Source organism: Phaseolus vulgaris, unplaced genomic scaffold (assembly GCF_000499845.2).
Source record: "Phaseolus vulgaris cultivar G19833 unplaced genomic scaffold, P. vulgaris v2.0 scaffold_18, whole genome shotgun sequence".
Classification (NCBI taxonomy): domain Eukaryota; kingdom Viridiplantae; phylum Streptophyta; class Magnoliopsida; order Fabales; family Fabaceae; genus Phaseolus; species Phaseolus vulgaris.
Genome location: NW_027174087.1, coordinates 18,913 through 35,063, shown reverse-complemented (window position 1 = coordinate 35,063; position 16,151 = coordinate 18,913). Strand labels below are relative to the sequence as shown.

General features: G+C 39.2%; 1 long non-coding RNA gene across 1 annotated transcript; it reads left to right on the top strand.

Moving 5' to 3' along the window:
- Positions 1–4,739: 4,739 nt before the first annotated feature.
- LOC137817168 (uncharacterized) lies at positions 4,740–6,605 on the top strand. The gene is made up of 2 exons (XR_011081929.1): positions 4,740–5,029; positions 5,110–6,605. It is a non-coding gene; the product is annotated as an uncharacterized lncRNA (long non-coding RNA).
- Positions 6,606–16,151: the final 9,546 nt, after the last annotated feature.

Here is a 16,151-nt window from a genome sequence, read left to right as displayed (position 1 = left end):
GTCACACTTGCAAGAAGAGTTTTGCAATGAGTTTCTAGATTTTCAAAATCACTTTTTGAATTTTCCAGCTCTTCTTCAAGTGCCTTAACTCTCTTTTCAAGCCAGCTGTTAAGCTCTTTCAATCGGTTGTTTGAGAGAACCAATCTATTAGCTTCATCATGTGTTTCTTGAAAAGCTTCAAGCAATTCACTATAATTTTCAACATTTAGAGAAGCACATGAACTTACATCACTTGAACTACATGACTCATCATCCCCTTCTACAATGAAGCATATGTTTGCCTTTTCTTCCTGACTTGATGAGGAGCTTGATGAGGAGACTTCATTCTCATCCCAAGTGATCCTGCCTGTTGACCAAAACGCTGGAGCTTTGCCTCGTCAAACTCGGATCGACGTATGCGCCGCGTCAACCTCCGTCCTTCACCGCGATCAACCTCAAGAACCTGCAAAAGACGAAACGGCGCCGCTGCGGCCGATCGCGCTCCGACGCCCAAGTCAGTGACTGAACCACCAATTACTCAAGAGTAAAACTCAAGAACTCTAAGGAACCGTGACCAGTTCTCTCTCAGTATACTCAAGACTCGCAAGCGTAAAGAAACAATCTGAACGTGCGTCCCTCAGAAGTTCGTTGGGAACTCTTATATACCTGGGCACTTTCTCTCTCCTGGAAGTTACACATCTGGACACGTGGCTTGCATCCAGCTGTACACGTGCCTTCATCTGGAGCATCCTTGACTTGGGCGCTACTTCTGACTCTTCTTTGGCTAAGTTACTTATGCATGATACTACTCAGTGCATAGTTGCCTTGGAGCGTGATCTCTTCTGGATGGCGAGTTCGGGTGCCTTCGTACACACCTTCCCTGTGGTCTCGCCGACCGCCTTCATGATCTGTACTACCTGTTTCACTGTATACGTTCAAGTGTGCTATCTCCCGAGCTTCATCCTCTGGCCAGCTGGGAAATGACCATCTGCCTTCATCTTCGGCGATGTCCTTGTTTCAGCGATCTCTAATCACTTGGTCGCCTGGATTCACATCTGGCGACTTCATCTTCAACTCGGTGACCGCCGGTTTAGGTATGGTGGAGATCGGAGCACGCCAACTTAATAACTGGCGACTACGCAAACCCCCCCGACCTCCTTCCCTTCTGCCAACCAGGTGTCCCATCCAACACGCCTATATCATAGCTCGACGCCACGTCATTACTCCCGACTACCAGGGCGGTACACCAAGCTATGTAAGCCCTTTTTGACTTTCCCTTCTTTTCTTTGTAGCTTGACTTCTTCTCCTTGCTTTCTTTATTTGGGCAATCTGCCTTTATATGCCCTTGCTCACCACAACCAAAACAAGTATAGTTATTGGAATTAAAATCATTGGATTTTTTGTTTCCATACCTTTCTTTGTTGGAGTCTTTGTTGCGGTTCCTTTTCAAGAATTTGTTAAACTTTCTAGATAGCAAACTAAGGTTCTCTTCATCACTTTCATCATTGGATTCTTGCTTGCTTTTGTGCTTGACATCTTTTAAGGCAATACTCCTTACATGCTTGTCTTCACTTTCTTGAACATTGAGTCTATTCATCTCTAACTCATGTTCCCTAAGCTTGCCAAACAAAGAAGCCATACTTAATGATGTTAGATCTTTTGATTCAGATATAGCAGTTACCTTAGGTTGCCATGACCTATCAAGACATTTGAGGATCTTGATGTTTAGCTCTTCTTTTTCAAAGGTTTTCTCAAGTCTCATGAGGTGATTGATGATGTGAGTGAACCTCTTCTGAACTTCAGCAATGGTCTCACCCTTGAGCATTCTGAACATTTCATGAGTTACCTCCAAGGTGTCCCATATTTCCTTTGCTGATTTGCATTGAGAGACCTTGAAAAATTCATCTGAATTCAAGGTAGAAGTTATTATGCTTTTAGCAATGCAATCAAATTTGGCCTTCTTACTTTCAGAATCAGTCCATTGAGGCCAAGGTTTTTCAATGGAAGATCCATCTTTTTCAAATTTTGGAACAAAGGGGCCATTTTCAATTGCATCCCAAATACCTTTGTCAAGTGATTCCACAAAGATTTTCATTATGACTTTCCAAAATTGGTAGTTCAAACCACAAAACAGAGGTGGTCTGTTGATTGAAGCACCTTCTCCAAAAGGTAGTCTATCAGCCATATAAAAACAGTTTTAGGATCACACTTGAATAAATTTCAAGAACCAAGCTCTGATACCAATTGTAAGAATGTATGGCTTTAAACTAGAGGGGGTGAATGGTTTAAAGAGGGTTTTCGCAAACTTTTAAGTCTAGAATGAAATTACTTCTAGAAGACTTGATTCAGAATTCAGTTTGCCAAAAACACAAAGCAATTTAGCACAGCACCAGAAAAATAATCAGTTGTTTCGCAGAAACAATCGGTTGTTTATACCAGTTCACAATATAAACTGAAATTAAAGAGTTCAAGGGATAGAGAGATTGAACACACAGGTTTATACTGGTCCACTCTTAAACCAAAAGCTACATCCAGTCTTCCCAGAAACCACTCGGGAATCCACTAAGCAATCAACCCTAGATTACTTACAACACCACCAAAGAAGTGACCTTGATACCCTCAAGACACACACTTCCTTTGGCTCAACATAAACACCACTAAGAATGTTGATCTTGACAACCTCAAGAACACACAACACTTCTCAGCTTCACACACAAAGTTTCTTCAAAGTACAAAAGGATTACACTTGTTACAGAAAGATCTAAAATCAACACAAGATGAAAATCCTATTCCACACTCTCTTGATCCAAGCAATCACAAAGCAAACTTCAACTCTTGAAAAGCAAAAATCAGTGAAAAACTCAAATATGTTTTTCTTTTATTAAATCTCTGTTCTTGTTTGTTACAAACATAACAAACTATTTATTGCTTTCAAAGACTGGTCAAAGCATTTAAAACTGGAGCGTAATCAGTTATAAAATCATTTAATGCTCAGTCAAAGCACAAAACAGTTTTCTATTATGGTCCCAAAACAAACAATCAGTTGAATACTCGAATCAATCAGTTGTTTTGGTTTGACAACAAGTCAACCATCAAAAACAGTTTTCAACCTTTCTAAAAACACCTAAGTATAAAACAATCGGTTGTTTCGACAAAACAACAGGTTGTTTTTCACTTAGTTTGAAAAACACTTTCAATTAAAAGGTTTAAGAATGCTTAAGCTTTGGATTCAATCAAGAGTGGATTTACACAGAAAATCTACCCTAGATCCTATTCTAAAACACCTATGCAACAGCAAGCACAACCAGCCTTCCATCAAACTTCAAAGGGTTTGGATTCTTCAAAGCCTGAACACACTTGATTCAACAAATCAGTGTTCAAAACTTATTTGCAAGCAAAAGGTTAAAAATAACAATAAAGGTCAAAGGGGACGTTGAGAGGAGAAAATTAAGATAGACGATAATAAAACGGTAAAAAAAACATGTTTACTCTCAAGTTCATTCAACAATGAATTCTTCACTAGTTATCTTAAAATTTTCAATCTTTAAATTCTCACACAGATGTCAAACTTAATCTGATGGTAGAAATCTCAGGTCAAGACCAACCACTAGAGCTTTGGCAAGGAGGGTACAAGAAGATTGGGACTCAGCTACTGATGACAAAGACACTCTCCTATTTTAAAAAATTCCATGACCTAGTTTAATTTCTTATAGTAGGATTTTAATTTTCTTGCTTAAAAGTATAGTAGGAAATTTACTTGTAATTTTTTTTTTAATTTAATTAGAGTTAGGATTAGGCATCTAAAATCCACCTATGGTATAATTGGGCTTAATTGCAGCCCAATAAAATCATAGGCCGGTCATTAGTCCTAATTAGGTCACATAGAGAACACTTGATCATGCTTGCCTTGTGACTCTAATTAGGCACCTATTTTCAAACCTTTCTAGCATTTGATTTCCCTCCCTTTTTGTAACCTTTGGCCGACCTCCTACACCAATTAAGGAGCAACTTGGTTCATGTTTTATAAAATATATGAGTGTTATTTTGCCAATTTTTCAAGCTTAAGCACTCATTTGTCTAAACCTCTCTAGGATAGACACCTTGGTCTTCTTCTTCACTCTCCAAGTGATATGGCTAAACCAATCACTCTTCTCACTCTTCATGCAATTACAAGGAATCCATAGCTCCAATGGAGTCATCATTGATCCATCTCTTCCACTAGCTTCCGTAAATTTCCTTGAAAATTCAAGAAAAACATCAATCGGATGAGAGAAACCTATCATAATCAAATAAACGTTAATCAAATTCAAGAGAATCTTATCATCAAAACAAATGTCAATTGACGTATTCAATATCTCACTCCACTACAAAAATAACATTGATTAGCTACTATAAATAAATGTGGCCAAAAAAACAGATAAAATTAGTGTAGGCTAAGCCCACACTAAAAATAAATAAAAACTTAACTTTGACTAAATAAATGTTATCCCTACACTAAATTTTTTAAAATAAATAAAAGCAGAAACAAATAATTAGCGTTTTTCTAGAAACACAAATGAAGAAAATATATATTTTTTAAATTTAAAAATTTATAATATAAATAAAATATATTAAATTAATGTATGTACTGCACAAGGTTTTTTTTATTTAGATTAGTGTGATGTGAGGGATGCAATCCTGACTAAGCCTGTTGTGTCAGCTTAACGAAGGGTTACATAAATGAAAAAGAAAATCACTAAAAAATGTATAAGCGAATTTTATGTCTATAATCTCTATCTCTCGCCTACACTCGTTCTCTCCAAATCTTCTCTCAAAATCCCCAATCGTGGTTCCTAAATTCCCAACACTATCGGTGTGAGCTTGGAAGTCCTACCTGGTAAGTAAATTCTCAAACCCTTTATGTTTGAAGGGTGAAGTGGCAAATCCTAATTTGCGAGTGAAGCATTTGCGAAGGGGTGAGTTTGAATCCATAATCTTAAAGGTGGAGGCATGCGAAGGTTGTTGTCGTGAGGAGGCAGAGGCTTTGGGGGATGGAGCTGAAACCCTAAAGGTGAGTTTCGTCAATTTATGCATAGCAAATGTAGAGTACAATGGCCATTTTTTTTATATTTTGATGCAATTTTTATTCAGATTAATTGGTGTGGTTCTTTGGGAAAGGCTTGTTGTGTGGAACTGAAAGCTCTATTTAGGTGAATTTTTGTTGGTTGTAACTGTGACGGTTTATTATTTGTTTGTAGTGTGTTATTTTTTATCGCGTTGTTTTGTGGTTCAAATTTATGGTGATTAGTTTGTAACTGAGTATAACATTTGGTCCATTAGTCCAAGTATAAAGAATACTGAATTTAAGTATATTTTAGGCATATTTTGATCATTTTCATGACACATTTAATAATTTATAAAAATAATTGCACAGTTGATTTTGTTAATGTGTCTACAACACATTATCCACCTTTTGTGGTCAATGCTTTGAAAAATTCTTTCCAAAATGAATTCTTGGATTTTTGTCTCCAATAGAAGAACCAATGTGTTGCATTCTCCTTTTTTCTACAGTGGAATTTCCAATTTAAGTTTACCTATAAAAGGAGCATTCTCATTTTTGTTCACTACACTAGCACAAAATGAATAAACAATGACTATTTATTTAATGCGGTTTTAGGGTTAGCCGCTGTCATTCAAAACGCGGTGGCATTTTTTAAATTAATTTCATTTACGAATGTGACTATTTGTAATAGCTGCATTCTTAAATCAAAATGCATGATTTATTAATGCGACTATTTAAATAGCCGCATTCTTAAATCAAAGCGCATGATTTACGAATGCGACTATTTATAATAGTCGCATTCTTAAATCATTTTTTACCCTAATTTTGAAGCGCGCCACTTACGCTTTCATACTTTCTTTCTTTTTTCTCTTTGTTTTTGCTTTGGTGTTCCTCTCTTCTTCTGCGAGTTTCATTGTGTTGTCGTACCATTGTAAGTTTATTTCAATTTTCTCTCTTTCTTCTTCACCAATGGTTTATAAATTTTTTCGTTTCACTTATTTGTTTGTTTTCTTGCATTGGCGAAGGGTTCTCTGACGTTTCATTTTCTCTTTTGTTTCTGCTCTCGTGCTTTGATGGAGATCAAGCTCAAGTGGACATGGAGGCCAATCATCAAGAGCAAGAAGAGGTTGAGGCTCAAATGGAGGACGCTCATGGAGTTCAAAGCCCACCTCAAAGGCTTACAAGAAGCATGTTCAAAGCTTTAGGAGCTAATGGACGTTTATTTTCTCTTTTTGTAATTTGTTTGTTTGAAGGTGCTTAGAGGAAAACATAAGAAACCTCTTTTGTCAAAGCATCTTTAGGTCTTTAGTTTAGGAGTCTTAGGGGGGTGTGCGTTTAGTAGAGAGGTGTAGAGGTAATAGGGAGGTGCCAAAGTGAGAGAGGAAGTCACACCTTCCTCATGCTTGGCACCACTTTCATGTATTTGGGGGGAATTTTGGATTTAATTAGCTTTGCATTTCAGCACCTCTAGGCTATAAATTAAGGTGCTGCCCTTGTATTTTTCAGATTGGAAATTTGTATTAATGAAACTCTACTCAATTTGAGAGAGAATTGGAGAGCTTTGTGCCTTCCTCACTTAGTTTTATCTTGAGTGTTCTTGGTTACCTCAAGTGGCGGCATAGCACACTCATCTTGGAGTCTCCATCCTCTAAGTGGCATGATCATCCAACCATTCCTCCATCTTCATGAGCTCTCTCTTCTCCTTCCTTCCTTCTCTTTTTATGTTCATGTCTTAGCTTGATTCTTTGCTTTTTCAGTTCGGTACTTCATTTCTTTTGTCTATTGCTTCGGTTCATTTCACTTTTGCCGTTCATCTTTGCTTCTTCTTCTTTTCTAGTTGTTGTTTTTGGTTCAATTTGACAATACATGGAACTTCCATATGAGGTTTGGGTTTTGGTACTAGTCTTGGTGAGTTCTTAAACATAGAACCTTGATCCAATTCTATGAAAAAGTGCCTACCTCATATCCAACTCAAGTTGATTCCTAAGAATGTCAAGAATCATTCATATTGTGCTATTGGAATCATATCATGTGGTATCTAGAGTTTAGGTGTGTTCTTGTTTAATTTTTGAGTTGTGTTGCACTTTAATTCAAGAGCTCTATAATTCTTGTTGTTTAAATTTCTGTTTTTAGGCTTATTTTGAGTTTTCTTGCTGTTTTCTTAATTGTGCCTATCATATGTTTGAGTATTTTCCTTTTTGAATCCATACATGTTTTGTCATTGTCATGTTTTTCCATAATTTTCATCACTTCTTGTAGTACTTTTATTGAATTTTTTGTTTCTTGCTTTGGTGTCATATAATTTTTCTGAGTTTGATATTTGATCCTTTGTGCATTTTCTGTTTTAGAATTGAGTTCATACTTGTATTTTAGACCTATACAAGTTCCTATACATCATTTTCCATTATGTCTTTGCTAGTTCTTAATTCTGTTTTCTGAAAACGTGCTTACTATTTTTCCTTATTGCAATTGATTTACTCACTGGAAAATTCTGAAATTATGGATTTGTGTTCTTCAAAGTGTTAGAAAAGAGTAGAAAAAAAGTACTAAAAAATTCAAAGTACACAAAAAATGATAAATAAAATACAAAAAGTGTACAATTCTGCCGAAAGAAATACAGTAATCTGGCAGCGATTTTGAAAAATTTATCTCCATTAATTGGCTTACTGTTTTTGCGTAATTCCAGTGCCATTTTTGAGCTAAGATCTTGAACTTTCTGTGGTTAAAATTTCATAATCCAGTTCGCTTTATTTCGTTCCAGTTAAATCAGTGAACATCAAGCACAGTTTGCATAAAAATAAATTTCCAGTAGCTCTGTTTTTGTTTTCTTCATCTACTCTAGTGCTTTTCTTTAAATATTCTTTGGTGTGCCTACTTTTTCATTGGAGGTGCAACAAGCTAGGCCATCTCACTCTATCAATGGTGGGCATCATTCACATAGACCTTCTTCAAGAGGTTCTTCAAATGACTTTGGCCGTGAGGAGGACCATAGGAGAAGGCAAACTCCACCTCAATTCCATGGACATAGACATCACAATCAAGGGGAGAGACATCACCGTGGAGTTGGACACTACCAAGATGCAAAGGCTAGGCTACCTTCAGTCAAGCTTCCTTGTTTTAATGGCTCTAGTGATCCTAATTTGTATTTAGATTGGGAGGCTAAGTGTGAACAAATATTTGAGATCCATGAGATCCAAGATGAGCATAAACTTAAGCTAGCCACCTTAGAGTTTAGTGATTATGCCATGAAATGGTGGCATGGTATTGTAAAGGACATTATCTATCACAAGTGTCCTCCCGTGGACTCTTGGAACTCTTTAAAGGATCAAATGCGCGCTAGGTTTGTGCCCCCACATTTTAGGAAAGACCTCATGTTGAGACTCCAACGGTTTCAACAAGGCACGCTAAATGTGGATGAATATTACAAAGAGTTAGAAACGCTTTTGCTTAAAGTTGAATTAGAAGAGAGAGAGGAAGCTATGATTGTTAGGTTTATGAGTGGTCTAAGGAAGGATATTCAAGATGTTGTTGAGTTACAAGAGTATTCACCATTGGGTTCTTTAGTTCATCTTGCAATGAAGGTGGAAGCCCAACTTGCTAAGAAAAATTCTTTTAAAAATTTTCCCAATGATGGTTACTACAACAATTCTTGGAGGAACAAAAAGTATTTTTCAAAATTTCCTTCTAAAGATTCTTCTTTCAAACCCAAGGAACCTAAGCCATCTACTTCTAGGCCTAAATCCCCAATTAAATCGTCTAGTAAGAAATGCTTTAAGTGTATGGGTTATGGTCACATTGCGGCTAATTGTCCTTCTAAAAGGAATATGTTTGTGCATAATGGCATGAGTGAGCATGATTCGGATTCACCTAGGCATTCTTCACCTTCTAGGGCGTCTAGTGAGAATGAGAGTGAGAGTCCACTTGAAGGAGATTTGTTAGTTGTGAGAAGACTTCTTGGACAAGTTTCACAACCTTTTGATGAAAGTCAAAGGGAAAATATTTTCCATACAAGATGTCTTATTCAAAACAACATTTGTTCTTTGATAGTGGATGGGGGTAGTTGTGCTAATGTGGCTAGTACAAGAGTAGTAGATAAACTTGGATTGCCTACTATCTCTCATACAAAGCCCTACAAATTGCAATGGCTTAGTGAAGTAGGAGAAATTGTTGTGAATAAACAAGTCCTCATCCATTTCTCCATTGGAAAATACAAAGATGAGGTATTATGTGATGTTGTGCCCATGGAAGCTACACATGTTCTTTTGGGAAGGCCTTGGCAATTTGATAGAAAAAATTTTCATGATGGCTTTTCCAACAAACTTTCTTTTGATTTCCATGGTCACAAGGTTACTTTAAAATCTCTCTCTCCTAGAGAAGTCCATGAGGACCAAATCATCATGAAAAAAAAGAGGGAGAGTGAAAAAGATAAAAAAGATAAGAGTTCTAAGCCTACACTTCTTGTGTCTAGGCATGAGCTTCAAAGGGAAATAGTGGTTCACCATCCTCTTTTCTTAGCCATCCCTAGAACTCTTAAGCTAGAACCACTTGTTGATAGTCCTCATTGTTTGGAAAATTTGGTAGAAGAGTTTCAAGATGTGTTTCAAGATCCTCCAAAAGGACTTTCACCTTTGAGAGGGATTGAACACCAAATTGATTTGATACCGGGCTCTTCCTTACCAAATCGTCCAGCCTATAGGACCAATCCAAGTGAAACCAAGGAAATTCTCCAACAAGTTGAGGCTTTGATTGAGAAAGGGTGGGTTCAAGATAGCATGAGTCCTTGTGCTATGCCTATCATCTTAGTGCCTAAAAAAGATGGCACATGGCGAATGTGTTCGGATTGTAGGGCCATCAATAACATTACAATTAAGTATAGGCATCCCATACCTAGGCTTGATGATTTGTTGGATGAATTGCATGGTTCAAAAATCTTTTCAAAGATTGATCTTAAAAGCGGCTACAATCAAATTCGTATCAAACCGGATGATGAATGGAAGACGTCTTTTAAGACCAACTTTGGTTTGTATGAGTGGTTAGTTATGCCCTTTGGTTTAACTAATGCACCAAGTACCTTCATGCGCCTCATGCATCATGTTCTTAGACCTTTCATTGGTAAGTTTGTTGTTGTTTACTTTGATGATATTCTCATTTATAGCTTATCTTTGAATGACCATAGGTTGCATGTTAGGCAAGTTTTAGAAACCCTTAGGAAGGAACATTTGTATGTTAATCTTGCTAAATGTATGTTTGCTCTTGATCATATAGAATTTCTAGGGTTTGTTGTCAGTAGCAAAGGGGTCCATGTGGACAAAACAAAGGTGATGGCCATTCAAAATTGGCCTACACCGAAAACTTTGAATGAAGTCCGAAGTTTCCATGTACTTGCTTCTTTCTATAGGAGATTTGTACCAAACTTTGGTACCATTGCTGCACCTCTCAATGATATAGTGAAAAAGGATGTGGTTTTTCAATGGGGAGAAGCTCAACAAAAAGCTTTTGAGACTTTAAAAGAAAAATTGACTAATGCTCCCATCTTAGCCCTTCCTAATTTCACTAAAACATTTGAGATTGAGTGTGATGCTTCAAGTATAGGCAATGGGGCTGTCCTCCTTCAAGAGGGCCACCCCATAGCTTATTTTAGTGAGAAATTGAAGGGAAGTCATCTCAATTATTCCACTTATGATAAAGAATTATATGCACTTGTTAGGGCTTTGTTTACTTGGCAACACTATCTTTTTCCCAAAGAGTTTGTGATACATAGTGATCATGAATCTCTTAAGTATTTGAAAAGCCAAAACAAGCTTAACAAGAGGCATGCTAAGTGGGTGGAATTCATTGAGCAATTTCCTTATGTGATCAAATATAAGAAAGGCAAAGTAAACATTGTGGCGGATGCACTTTCTAGAAGATATACTTTGCTAAATCTTTTAAGTTCTCAATATCTTGGCTTTGATCACATTAAGGAACTTTATCATGATGAACTTGATTTTTCTCTCATCTATCAAGAGTGTCTTAAGGGAGGACACAAATATTTTTTTATACAAGATGGCTTTCTTTTTAAAGGAAAATGTCTTTGTGTCCCTCAAAGTTCTATTAGATTATCTCTTGTTAGAGAAGCCCATGAGGGGGGTTTAATGGGTCACTTTGGGGTTGCTAAAACTTTGGATGTGTTGCATGAACATTTCTTTTGGCCTCATATGCATAAACATGTTCATAGTTTGTGTGATAAATGCATAGCTTGTCGCAAAACTAAATCTAAGATGCATCCCCATGGTTTATATACTCCTCTTCCTATCCCTTCAATGCCTTGGGTTGACATATCTATGGATTTCATCTTAGGATTACCCAAGACATCAAAGGGAAAGGACTCCATTTTTGTGGTAGTGGATCGTTTTTCAAAGATGGCTCACTTTATTCCTTGCCACAAAGTGGATGATGCATGTCATATTGCAAACCTCTTCTTTCAAGAAATGGTTCGCTTGCATGGGATCCCTAGATCTATAGTGTCTGATAGAGATCCCAAGTTCTTAAGTCACTTTTGGAAGACCTTGTGGGGCAAGCTTGAAACTAAACTTTTATTTTCTACCACTTGCCACCCACAAACTGATGGTCAAACCGAAGTGGTGAATCGAACTTTGGGACAACTATTGAGATGTTTTATTTCGGGGAATCCTAGAGTGTGAGAGAATTTACTACCCCATGTTGAGTTTGCATATAACCGTGTAGTAAATTCTACCACCTCACATTCTCCTTTTGAGGTTGTCTATGGGTTTAAACCCTTAACACCTCTTGATCTTCTTCCTATTCCCATTGTTGGAGATGTCTTGTGCAAAGATGGGGATGAAAAGACTTCTTTTGTGAAAACTTTGCATAAAGACATCAAGAAGAGAATTGAGAAGAAGGTTGGCAAGTATGCTGAACTTGCCAATAAAAGGAGAAAAGCATTGTTGTTTGAGGAAGGTGATTGGGTTTGGCTTCATTTGAGGAAGGTTCATTTTCCTACTCAAAGAAAGTCCAAACTAATGCCTCGTGGGGATGGACCTTTCCAAGTCCTAAAGAGGATTAATGACAATGCTTATGAGTTAGATATGCCTGATACATTCTTAGGTAGTCATACTTTTAATATCAGTGATCTAACTCCTTTTTCTGTAGGTCTCCAGAATTCGTGGTCGCATTCTCTCCAACTCGGGGAGTATGATGGAGATAAAGCTCAAGTGGACATGGAGGCCAATCATCAAGAGCAAGAAGAGGTTGAGGCACAAATGGAGGACGCTCATGGAGTTCAAAGCCCACCTCAAAGGCTTACAAGGAGCATGTTCAAGGCTTTAGGAGCTAATGGACGTTTATTTTCTCTTTTTGTAATTTCTTTGTTTAAAGGTGCTTAGAGGGAAACATAAGAAACCTCTTTTGTGAAAACATCTTTAGGTCTTTAGTTTAGGAGTCTTAGGGGGGTGTGCGTTTAGTAGAGAGGTGTAGAAGTAATAGGGAGGTGCCAAAGTGGGAGAGGAAGTCACACCTTCCTCATGCTTGGCGCCACTTTCATGTATTTGGGGGGAATTTTGGATTTAATTAGCTTTGCATTCAGCACCTCTAGGCTATAAATTAAGGTGCTGCCTTTGTATTTTTCAGATTTGAATTTTGAATTAGAGAAACTCTACTCAATTTGAGAGAGAATTGGAGAGCTTTGTGCCTTCCTCACTTAGTCTTATCTTGAGAGTTCTTTGGTTACCTCAAGTGGCGGCTTTGCACACTCATCTTGGAGTCTCCATCCTCTAAGTGGCGTGACCATCCAACCATTCCTCCATCTTCATGAGCTCTCTCTTCTCCTTCCTTCCTTCTCTTTTTATGTTCATGTCTTAGCTTGCTTCCTTTGCTTTTTCAGTTCGGTTTTCTAGCTTCTATTGCTATTTGCTTCGGTCTTTTACTTTCTTCCGATTCATCTTTGATTCTTTTTCTGTTCTTATGCTTTTTGTTCGGTTCAATTTGACAATACATGGAACTTCCATATGAGTTTGGGTTTTGGTACTAGTCTTGGTGAGTTCTTGATCATAGAACCTTGATCCAATTCTATCATAAAGTGCCTATCTCTTATCCAACTCAAGATGATTCCTAAGAATGCCAAGAATCATTCATATTGTGCTATTGGAATCATATCATGCTTCCTCTCGTTTTCTACGAGCCTTCATTGTCTTCTTTGTGCCATTGTAAGTTCGTTTTGAGTTATCTTTCTTCTTCACCATTGGTTTATATATATTTTTTCGTTTCTCTTATAAATTTGTTTTCTTGTATTGAGAAGGTCACCACTTCATTACCTATTGTTTGGGTTTTTGCTATGCCATATTTGCTCTGTTGTTGCTGCTGCCACCACTATTGCTGCCTTAGGGTTTATGGTTTTAATTTTTTTTAAAATTAAATAAGAATGCGGCTATTTAACATAGTCGCATTTATAAATCGCATCTTCGATTTAAGAATGCGTGCTGATCAAGTGCGACTATATAGCCGCCCTTATAAATGTAAAATAGCCGCACTTGTTTTGCCTTTCTGCACTAGTGCTAGAATTCGTTATTTACACAAAATCCAAATTCCTAACCTTCTTTTGCTGAAACCAAGGCTCAATATAAAGGAAAATACCATTTATTCATAAGTTATAATAGAAAATAGGAAAACAATAATAACTAACACTATAATAGATAATATAAACTATATTTATCCTTAATTTAGTCTTTTCATTCTCTTATAATAAACATATATAGGTTTTTTATGTAACAAGATCCAACCGTTTCACTATGCACATTAAAGTCATGAAAAGAAATTCATAATTGATCCTGCCTGTTGACCAGAACGCTGGAAACTGCCTCGTCAAAGGATCGACGTGTGCACCGCTTCAAACCTCCGTTCTTCTTCGAGATCCACCTCAAGAACCTGCAAAGGAACAGAGCGGCGCCGCTGCGGCCGATCGCACTCCAACGCCCAAGTCAGTGACCGAATCACCAAATACTAAGAGAAAACTAAGAACAGGAACCGTGCAAATTCTCTCTCACAGTAAGCTCTATAACTCGCAAGCGTAAAGAGTGTAATCTGAACGCGCGTACCTCAGAAAGTTCGTTGAGAACTCTTATATACCTGGTCACTTTCTCTCTCCTGGCAGTTACAGACCTGGACACGTGGCTCGCATTCAGTCGTACACGTGCCACCATCTGGAGCCTCCTTGACTTGGGCGCTGCTTCTGACTCTCTTTTTGGCTAAGTTACTTATGCATGGTACTGCCCAGTGCATAGCTAACTTGGGAGTGCGATCTCTACTGGAACGGGCGAGTTAGGGTGCTCTCGTACACCTTCCCTGTGGTCTCGCCGACCGCCTTCATAATCTGCGCCGCCTTCATCTTCGGCGATGTGCTTGTTCTGGCGATCCCCATTCACTTGGTCGCCTGAGTTCATCATCTGGCGACTTTATCTTCAACTAGGCGATCGCCTGGCATGCTGGAGATCGGAGCACGCCAACTTAATAACTGGCGATTACACGAACCCCCTGACTTCCTTCCCTTCTGCAACTCTGGCGCCTTGTCCACACGCCTACTTTGTGGCTTGGTGCCACGTCATCACTTCTGACTACCAGGGCGGTACACAAGGCCCCAGTCTTAAGCGAAGACTTGTCCAGCGAAAAGACTGAAAGAGTCACGTCAACACCGGTCTACGTGGCACTGACGCAGAATTCCAAGCGGTTGTACTTTCTGCTTCTCTGACGCTCCACCAAACCCCTCACCCATCGTTCGACACGTGGCTTCATCAACGGTTACCTTCAGTTACCGTTTGCGCTTCCCAAACCCATTTCGAAAAAACTCTTAAACCCCATTTCACTCCACTGTTCAATCACTTTTCTTCGTATTCTCAAACGCTCTCACCTTCTCCTGCAAAAAACTTTCAGCGTTCTTCAACATTCTGAATCACCAGCATCCTTCATCGTCTTCCTGATCATCAAAAGGTACCTCCTTTCCTTCTTCACCTGGTTTTTCTTGCATTTTAACCGATTCGCATCATCCTGTAACTGTCTGGTGCATACGTTGTGGGTTGTTTTTCCATTTCTCCTTTCTCGTAACTTAGGGCTTCGTCAATCGTTGCAACGAACCTTCGCTCGTTCGTTTTTCACCCTTCTCCCATGATCGAGTCAGCCTCTGCGAACCCTGATCATTTTTCCTTTTCTTCTTCCTTTGCAGCTTCGAGAATGACTCGCTCAAAGATCACCCCGAATCCTCCTCCTTCATCGCGAAACCCCTCTTCTCAAGCACTCAACCCACCGCGAGCACGCGGTGCTTCATCTTCCCAGGCTGAGAGGCCTGCACCTTCCCGCCCCAACCTGGCCCAGGCGACTCCACCTATCACCGGAGGAGCCCCCGTCCCCCCACTAGACTTCAAAAAACTCTACCCCTGGGCCAACTCGACCCTGTTGAGGGAAACGTCTTCCGTGAACACTGCTGGGGCAGTTTTGCGATTGACTAAGGGGGATGAGCCTCACCAAACATTTCATAAGGAGCACGATGAGAAGATGATAGTGCTACCTTGCCCCCCCGATCTGCCCGTTTGCGCCGACGATAAGGCGAGCAATGACGGGCCCTTCTGCTTCGTCTACACAACGCTATTCAAGAAGGTGAAACTAAAGTTTCCCTTTACACGTTTCGAGAGGGAGCTCCTCACCGAGCTCAACATCGCCGCCGCCCAGCTCCATCCCAACAGTTGGGCGTTTGTGCGAGCGTTCCAAGTGATATGCGACCATCTGGGGTTGCCAGCATCCGTAGATGTATTTCTGTTTCTCTTCGAAGCCAAGCACCCGGGAGACCGCCTATGGGTTAGCTTAAATGGGATTGCTGGGAGGTCGATCTTCTCCATCTTTCAGCAATCCTATAAAGACTGGAAGGGAAAGTTCGTCCAAGTGTGCCCCAACAACAAGGACACTTCCCTACTCGACGGTTTCCCCTTGTACTGGGTGAACAAGGGGAACAAGGAGTCCAAGAGCTGCTTCAGGAGACCCAGAAGTCCTGATAGCATGGGTGCGTTGGACAGAGATCTCTGCCTCTTTTGGAAGAGTGTGGCGAGTGCCAACATCACCTTCCTCACCACCACCCTAATATGCTTCG